Genomic DNA, 10,281 nt, shown 5'->3' with positions numbered 1-10,281 from the left:
ACAGGACGGAAGGAGGCCTCGGCCCTCCCAGAAGCCTAACGATAATGGGCATCCCGCGGCTCTCACTTCCAGTGACGCTAATGCACAATCGACAGCGGCATCTTATCACGGCTATTTCCTCTAATCCGATTTATGCGCATCAGCACAGACGCTCTTAGACAGCAATAAAACACGCGCGATGTCCCGTTTGGCGAGACTGGCCGGGCGGCAAAGCCCCTCCTCTCTGATCTCCCCAGGCTCCCGGCCTCAGGAACGCCGACGGGATGCTGGGATTTAAAGCAGCTCACTTGTATCCATTTGTTATCCGTTCCACGTACATAAACACCTATAATTACTGCTTATCTGTGCCTATCAAATCATTTTGACAGTCATCCCTCTTGATGGACAGGCAGGTATCCCCACTAGGCCTTTCCCAGTCTTATGCCTCCAGGGAGGGGCTTAGCCTCACATGACCCAGCTCTGGATAAGCAGCTATGGACGATATGGAACGGATCCACGGATGGATGGAATAATTTTGTCAAACTACCATTAGATGTTTGATGAGCGTGTAATAAAACTAAAACGCTTGCAAAACCTTGTTGGGAAGGACGCACTGCTGTGTCACACCTGCGATCTGACACGATCTGACACTTCTGAACTGAAACAGCATCCAGGGGTGAATTTTTTTTAAGATGGGGCAAAAAGAGGGGCATAAGAGGGGCCATCCTTCATCCAGTGGGGCCATCCTTCATCCAGTGGGACCATCCTTCATTAGCCTATAACCTACTGGCTGCCCCAACATAAACACTGTGCATCACTGACCGCAAATATCGGAAAGCCAGTGACGGCTCAGAGCTGAGGGGCACTCCCAATGCACGGGGCGGGGGGGGGGGGGGGTGGTTAAACCACAAAAAAAAACCACAAGCCTCTGCGACTCGGTTTGATTTCTCACACCATAAATTCACCAGGAGCGATTCGGCAAAAAGCCACATTTCACGGAGTGCTGCGTTTCCGGCTGACAGGGTGACGGACTCGCTGCCGTGGGGCTGACGGAGCCAAACAGTGTTGTTGGTCACAGCTGTCAGGGCTTCTGGGGTATGGGCCTGGGTGTTTACACTGAGGAAACAACATCCTGCCTCATGTCACCTATTGGGGCAGTTCCTTGACCAAAACGGACGTTTCCTCCGGGGTCCTCAGAGAGAGAACCAGAGATACCTGCAGGAACAGAGCAGCCAAAGGGCTGAAGACTCCTATTCATCTTCTGTTCCAGGATCACACTGTGCCTGGAGCCCATTGCAGGAGGCAGGGGCACTATGCTGGGAACACCCTGAAGGGGGCGCCAGTGCATCTCAGGACACACTCACATTTACAGAGATCCAGCTGACTGCATGGTGACAGGTGGAAAATTGCACAAACATGCAAAATCCACACACAAATACACACACGCAGCAGGTGGCAGGATGCCCCTCCCCAACAGCAGTGGTGACAGATCACTGACTGCTCCATCTAGACTCACAGCAAGTCTTACGTAAAAGACGTCCAAATAAAAGCCCTCGTCTCATAGTGTTACATCACCAGAACAGCCACTGATTATTTTCAACCTTTATTTTTTCCTAAATAAGCTAAAGTAATATTTAAATTGGATAATAAAATGCCTATAGGCTACTTCATTGTTAATGACTTTTTAGCTAACTCTAAAAATAGAATTTCTTATTACCCAGAATGCACTGCACGTGGGTTTTGCCGCGCGCCCTTCCGTGTGCGCCAGGAGGCAAACATCACCATTCCATCGAAATTTCGGTGTTCGATAGAGCCAGCGGGGCGCTTGGGGTCACGTCCTGTCACGGCAGCGGGCGGGGAGGCCACGCTGTGCCGCGCCCGGGACCCACTGGAAAACGACACGGGCCGGGTCAGGTGTCCCCGCCGCCTTGCGGGCAGGAGGCCCGTGTCACGCTGTGAGCTGTGGGTGGGCGGAAACACAGAGCCAGCCAAAATGGAACCTCTCGCTGCAGGGGGGTGTCACACACACCCACCGCATTCGTCTCAGGGAATGCGTGCCAAGAATAGATCGAGGGGAGGAGAAGGTTATAACGCCATCATACAGCTACACTGGTTTGTAAGGACCTTTTCTGGACATCCTTCTCAGCGATGTGACATGGATTTGCAGTCTCATTCATAGCTGAATGCAATGCCACAAAATCAGATTCAAATACATTGCACAATTGATATTACTGAGCAGCTAGATTCACGTAAACATACTGTAGCGCTGGCTGGATCTGGCAGGCAGTGTGACCAATGGCAGCTTATAATTAATGTAAATAGCTTTGTGTACGGGCGCAAAAAACGCCACCTTGTGGTTGAGATACACTGCCGCCTGTCTTATTATCGCGCCATCCGACGTCGTGGCCGATCTGTACGCTACATTACTTTGCCGAGCTTTATATGGAAATCGGCTTACAGGTTTCTACAGCTGGGAATTTCAGCAGGTGGTCTTGGGGTCTGAACCAGCAACGTTAGGTTGCATGTAATGGTCATTAGCCGTCTTCTGTCCATATATAAAAAAAAGGGGGGGGGGGGGAGGAAACGACGTGAATGCAGTGATGGAACATGGAGACACTGGATATTAATGCTGGAAAAAGCAAGGCAGGCAGAAGGTGTCTCAGAGGAAATTTGAGTTGCGGCCTTTGAACATCTCAGTCGACATAAGCAAGCAGGCAGCTACCATGTACGGAAAAGGGCTCCGGAGACTGCCAGGGTTTAGCGTGTAATCAGAATACATAAACACATATCGACGTTTAAAAAAAAGCCCTCTTTGCAGAAGCTAGCTCCCGAAAATAAAAGGGGGATGGGGAATCACATAGATAAAAACACAAGACTAACTAAACAAACAGCAAACGCCTGTGTGATGTCAGGCTCACAAGTGTTACACTGTTGCATTTGAAGGGGTTAATCCTCGCGTGTAATTAGTCAGTCCCCAGGTTACCGATGAAATCGTTCCGTAAGTTCGTCTTTAAGTCGACTTAGTCTGAAAAATAACACAGTACATAATAATAATAATAATAATAATAATAATAATGATTATTATTATGCCGTAATAATTGCTGTACTGTACTATGAGCCAGCGATCCGCCGTAGCCAGGCTGTGTTTTCACAAGCATCAGGAAGTATCGCACGCCTTCGTTATTACGAACCATCATATTTACCGATTTTTTTAAGCTCGATAGGCCTTATGGGAGTCTGTGTGTAAGTCAGAGCTGGTTCACCTGTGATGTTACCGAGTGAAGAGAAGCTCCGTAAAGGGCACATCGTCTGCAGTAAATGAGAACTTTCGAAAACGAAGAGCGACCCCTCAGAATTCCATTTTTAAAATAGTGTATAAAATATTATGTACAGGGTGAATCTCTTTACTGGGACATTGGGTCTGTCGTTAACTTGGGAATTTGGAAATCCACAGAATCACATATAGGTGACATTCCGCATTCCCAGCTCTAGTGGCCCTTGCCGGTCTGATCCATCAAAGTCTTTCACACACATGTCTACCCCCCAAATGGGCCCCCATCTTTCACCTAGGGGGTGGGGAGCTACCAGAGGAGCCCATGTGGCTGTTTCAGGCTGAGCTTGGCAGGCTTACATGGGAGAAGGCTTACATGTGAAGGTACAAGAGGGTCTTTACTGGGTCATGGCCTAAAGTCAGACTGTTCTGTACAGATAACACATTACAGGCCAGATGTAAAAATAACACAGTCAGGAAGGTGTGATCTTCTTGCTGTGTGCTGATTGGTCAGTCTCCTATAATCATGCATGTGTCACTAATGTTACAGTGAAACAGTAGGATTGGTTCTGGATCCCCATTGGTTCTGTAAAGCACTTTGGGTGTCTTGAAAAGCACTATACAAATGTAACATTCGTTCATTTGTTTGTTTAATGCAGTTGGATTCTTCTGTGGTTAAGTGTCAGAGTCACTAGGGGCTACGCAGCAGGGAACTCGGTTTAGCATTTCTGTGTAGTTTTAACTTCTGCGCAGCTTTTATCTCTGCATATAATGGATATGCGGAGGACATAAATGCTGAGTAGCGGCGAGGAAGGTGAGCTGTGGGGTCTGCGAGGAGCGTGTCTAATGTGCCCAGGTGATTAAGGGGACTTCAGCGACTGCAGTAACCCGTGTCATTTCCTCTTGACTGGGCTGCTGCAGGATGGGTTTCTGAGCATCTCACTCACCATCCCGAGATATCAGAGGTCTTGAACACACTACTGTGCCCGTTGTTCTCCCGAAAAAACTATCAGAGGGGGCGCTAGTGAGTTTTCTCTGGTTGTCCCGGTAACCAGTAGTGATGCACCTTAACAGATCAAGTGTGTTTTGTTGTGTAAGAGTGGCTCAGTTAAAACCCCGGGGTTAGAGGCACTGTGACCTGGATGAGACAGATGTCATTGTGTTATAATGAGATGTCTGGAACATGAATTGGCCAAGGATGCCGTCTTCCGGATGGGGGGGGGGGGGGGTGCCATAAAAACAGAAATGTCATAAAATGTCACAGGTGAACAAGGCCCCGTGCACTGCCAAAGGTCAGGAGCCCTCTGCCTGGCGATCTGGCTTCACGAGACGTCCCTCTCAGTCAGCGCGGGCCCAACTCCATATGCATATAGTTCAGGTCCCGAAAGTAAAAATCCAGACCATGATTTTGTTTCAACCAACCAGATGAGTATAAAGAGTCACAGTCACAGAGTATTGGTTAAAACGAAATCTTAGCCTGGATTTTTACATTCTGAACCTGAACTATCCACCTCTGCTTGCCTAGGGTCCCTCAAATGCTACACCAGAAGGGGCCCAGTGGGGAGAAGAGAACAGAGATCTACCTCGCTGCCTTCTGACATGCGATTGTAGCAGAAAGGCCAAGGTGTTCATTTATAGATCTTGTACCAGTGGGGTCCCCAGGGAAACCAGTTTGTGTTCATCTGACGAGAGCGTGGTCCAGCGTGCGTCATCTGAGTGTAACACACTCAGCTCCTACTCCACATGGCTCCACCTACTCATGCGTCTATGGCCTTTGCTGCTTTCATAGCCAGACCCTCAAACTGCCAGATGCTCAGGGAAGATTGTGCCCATTCAAATCCAAGAACGATTCAGAATGACAGCATCCTGTCCAATGTACCTTGGGGAGTTGAACCAAGAGCGGGAACGTCGCACAATTTCCGTCCATCGATGAGGCATAAACTGGCAGTTACTTTCAGATACATTCTCTTCGGTAACGCTTTACATTAAGTACACCCTCATAATGCATTCATTATGCATTCATAGAACATTCAGTGCACGTTCATAATGCATTCATAGAACATTCATAAGCAGCATGTAAGTACACCTTAACATCCTAACATCCCTTAACAGCTTTAATATACATTAATAACAAACATTACATGATACAATTATAATGTTTGTTATCATTATATAATGTTTGTTATTAATGTTTATTACAACTGTTAAGGGATGTTAGGATGTAAAGGTATACATGCATGATGTTTATGAATGATTTCTGAATGCTTAATGAATACATTATGAAGGTGTACTGAACGTTTTATGAATGCGATATAAAAGCATTATGAAGGTGCAGTTAATGTAAAGCGTTACCTTTTCTTCCATTTTTTGACTGCCACATTTTGGTGGCACCCGCGTTCATCAGAAAGTTGAGCTACGAGAGGCCTCATCTCTGTTTGGTTTTTATTTTCACGTCTAGTGCTGCTGAGGGAATGAGTTGTTGCCCATTTGCTGTAAAGTCAGAGCAGATCCTGCAGGCTGCATTTTTGAACGTGAGTGTTGGCAAAACCAAGAGACACCTTCAGCGCCCATGGTGCCCGTCATCAATATGCAGGCACATTTATTTCTACCAACCCAGAATGCCCAAACCTGCTGGGAGTAAAAGACTCTAAAAGAAACAATTTTGATCCTTGCGGAGTCCAAATTTAATTCATACCAGCGTATCCAATCTGCTTCCCTGCTGTGTGAGCTCAGCTGACTGGTGCTTTACATTTGAAATTGCCCCTTGATTTCATGAAGTGCCTTCTTACAAGCCAGTTCAGATGGCTCTGAAAGACAGTTATCAACTCCGGGCAGCACTGCAGGAATATCCCATGTGTATAAGTGTTATGAAGTTTGCGAGAGAGCTCTACATGTTGGACAGAAACTAAGTGACTTTAACTTTGAATAGATTATCAAGCTCTTTGTAAAAAAACTTGTTAGTCTTATTGCTTTTCCCAGTTTTTTATGAGCAGTGACAGAGTTAGCTGACAGTGGAACTGAACGATTCGCAAAGAAAGTCTGCAGACTTTTAATGTGCCACGTGGAGACATTTTCCCATGTTTACTCTGAAACGATCTGAAGAAACTGGCCCTTTAAGCACTTCCTGGGCAATCTTCTGCCGGTATCGATCAGAATGCAGTATGTATTATTTATAAGGTTGTACCAAACCAAATACAGCATATTACTGACCAATACTGCAGAACACCTATATTTCTCTAAAGTAGAAATTGCTTTTGGAAAGCAATATTTCTTAAACTGCCCCTTGTAAAATTTGGAAGCAACAGGAAGTCCCCCATACTAAAGCCTGTCATTATTTTGATTAATTTAGCAAAGCAAATAACTGCTTCATTTGAAAGCTGAGTAATTACCCATGCAGCTGTGAGTGGAAATGATGCATGCACTATAGCGTCATTAGCAACTAAGATGATTTAAACGCCAGCTCTCATAAAGTCACGCTCACCATGGAATTATCACTGTCCCTATCAGCCCGATTCACTAGAAAATAAAGAATCTAGGGTATTTTTTTCTCTGCAATCAGGCATTAAGATGGACACCCATAAACACCATAAGTTTAGTGTCTGCATTCTGTCACTTCTGACAAATGCGCTTTCGGTGTCATGTACTATGGGGGGGGGGGGGGGTGGACAAACACCAGGTTCTCGTAAAAAAAAAAAATTCTGTAGTGCCACATTGCAGACTGGCAATGAACTTGGCGACAACCTCAGGACTGTTCCCATCATACGCTCTTGCCAGTTTCACAAGATCTACGCCTCTGTGGATGTTGTTTGCCTCATCGCACAGTAAGTAATCCAAACGCCTTGGTCTGGTTCTGACCTCCTAATCAAGCCCCAGAGCAAATGCGCTTACAACATTTAAAAAAAAAAAAAAGTTATAAATAATGTCAATTGTTTGTTTCAATATCTACAGCTACAGCATTGAACAAAAACTGCATAAATCTCTGCATAAATAACACATATTTACATTAATTTAACGATTGTACAATACAGGCTATGCACAGGCACAGCTGCTATTTCTTTGACAGCATCGGTATTCTGACAAGCCAAGCAATCACACAGTCAGTGTGCAAAGGGCATAACGGTGCCATTAGCCCAATAAAATTACCTTTGAGGAACTGAGTCGTTTTTATCCTTCCAAAAGAGTATTTTCTGGTTATTGTGTAATCAGGGAACATGCCTGCCACATTTGCACAGAAGTCTTAGCAAAATGAAAAGAGGGTGACACTTTACTAGAGGGGGTACTAATAATGTAGTAGTACATGCTTACTTGATGTATTAATTAACCAGAAACTAAGTGCTAGTTATTTACTGATCCCATGTTCTTTCATCATTAATAAATCATGACAGTTCATGTATTTCATGCTGCAACTATATGATTGAACTGTAGTTCCTGATTTGTTCTAGAGTGGTAACGGAGTAACAAATGGCGCTTTTTCACTGCCACTAAGAACCCAGCTGTACCTGAGCTGTACCGCAAACTGAGGGTTTTGCATTGTACATTTTTCAAGCCATATCAGCACTGACATGGCCCTGCTCATTAGTGTGACCAGTCCGAGCTGGTTGTGTTACTATCATCTGATTGGTCGAAATACAGAACTGGTGTTCTGCATCAATCTGCATGGATTATCTGAAGGAAAAAAGGATATATTCTACATACTATTCACTATTAGTAGTATCACACATTCCAATGTATTGATTCATTCCTTACTCAGAACTAAAAAATTTCCACCCACCTACTTAAAAAGTGCCACAGAACAGCTGAATGGAATGGATTCGAAATGCAAATTTCTGCAAGCTAATGCTAATTCCGTTAGCGTTCCATGCTAATATAAAACAGTGATTCTCAGAGACTTGCTGGTGGACATTAGCACATAGTAAATCATGATGTACACCATGTAAACAGTAAATAAGCATCATTTTTGGTTTTATGTCTGTCACTCTCCAAACCCAGTGGTGCCTTTACCAAACCGACCCTTCTGCAGTGGAAAAACGAAGTGAGCTGGAACCGCGCTGTAACTAGTCTCTCTTTATGGAGGATTGGGTACGGCTTGGTGCCTGTATGCCAGTGGAATAGCGCCATAAGTTACTTGTGTTACTGAAAACAGAATGTTCTTTGCAATCAGCACAGCCATCTTGAGTTCGGCAGTTAAGACATTTTCTGTCTCTGTCTGTCCCTTGGTGATGACGGTCGATATTGCCGGTGTTCCCTTCTATGCCTCAGCCTTGCTGATGGGAGCTGATATGTTGGCTCATGTCATTTTTCCCATCATGCACTACATTAAAATCAATCCTACAGACTGTGCAAAAGGCATGGTCACTATCCTGGTGACTGGCAAATAAATTTGTAGGTGTATTTCTTTTTTTTTTGATGGAATTCTGTCCTTCCCTGACATTTTGACACCAGCTAAATTAGCTAATTCATTCAGCATTCGACTGGCCAGATCAGGTTGCCAGATTGTGGTGACAGATAGGTCGAAATTGCATATAGTGTGTGAATTGTGTGTCTAGAATGTGTTGCATAGACAATCTGGCAGCTTGGGTAACATCAGACAAACATACGAAGCTTATGAATCCGTGTGTGACAATTATTCATAATAAAGTTTGAGGGCCATGCAAATTACGGGAGTTTCCCAGGAGAAGCGACAAAACGGGAGGGTGCTGGGAGATGGCCTCGGAAGGTGCCGGGCGATTCCCGGGAAAATAGGAGTGTTGGCCGGCGTGGTCACGTGACAGCAGGAAGACCTGCTGCAGAGGACACCCGCTGGCCGGCTGGAGATATGAAATTCAACTGAAATTAGGAGCTGGGAGGGAGCAAAATGTGGGGTCCCCAAGGACCGGGTTCGACAACACTGCTATAAACACCTCTCCCTTAGTGCTTCATTCAGTGAATGCAAGGCTCTGCCTCAGTTCCTCTCCTCTTGTCCATCCATTCCGCAAAATATTTTCCTGTCATTTTGGGAGGGAGAAAGAGAAAGTGTGCTGTTCCCTGACATATCTCCAGTAAATGGGGCAGCCCCGACATTTAACTTGGCACAGGGTGTGCAGAACCCAGCTGGGATACGAACTTCCCAGATGTCTCAAAGGGACGTCAGTTATACTGGGCATCCGGCAAGGGTCTGAGTTCCCAGCCTTTAACTGTCCGTGGACCAGTTTACGTCATATGAAAAATTCACAGACCAGTAAACCGGCCAGGGGGGGCTTACCTTTTCCATTGTTTTCAGACGCGAACAGATTGTGTCATCGTAAAAAAAAATCAAATATATAATTTGGACTGTTGGGGAAACCTTCATCTACAGGACCAAAGACTTATGGACACCCGTGAAATGCCAATTTAGGCAGAAACCTCATTAAACATTCGGCACCATACCCTAACAAGCATATATCAGGATGAGCTCGCCCTCTAAATCACGTCTATATTTTCTTGTCTTGCTCTCATATTTCCTTGGCACCCTGAGAACCGACTTGGGCAGTGAAAAAATGCATTTTCTCCACGTATGATGAGGCCAGTGAGGGGGCTACACTTTGATTTCACTCACTTTCCATCAATGTCTTTCATAACGCAGATTAAATTTTTATATGAGCCAGAATTAATAATTCACAATGCCTTTCTCTTAAGCATTAGGAATGGAGTTATTTAGCTTGCAGCCGATCTGATATCGAAGAATGAGAAGAGTAGCTTGAAGGGGAAGGTTTCGACAACAGAAGGCCGGTGATCTGCACACCGTCCAAAAGAAGCCGTGTGAGACATCCAATGGCGACGCCTGTGACGGCCAGACGGGGGCTGCTCTCAGCCAGTCAGCCTGGGAGGGGGGAGTGTTTACCGACACCATTCTCCCACAGGAGAGGATTTTCCCATCATACAGTAGATGTCAGACCTCGCATAAATAGCGCCCCATTTGCTCACAGGCCTGTGCATCCAGGAATCGCAGAGTTCGTCTTTTCTTCATTTTTGATTTATTGTTGCTTGTTACCGGTGGGGCCAACAACAGTGTG

The sequence above is a fragment of the Paramormyrops kingsleyae genome, chromosome 11, assembly GCF_048594095.1.
Source record: "Paramormyrops kingsleyae isolate MSU_618 chromosome 11, PKINGS_0.4, whole genome shotgun sequence".
Taxonomy (NCBI): Eukaryota; Metazoa; Chordata; class Actinopteri; order Osteoglossiformes; family Mormyridae; genus Paramormyrops; species Paramormyrops kingsleyae.
This window is presented reverse-complemented; position numbering follows the sequence as displayed.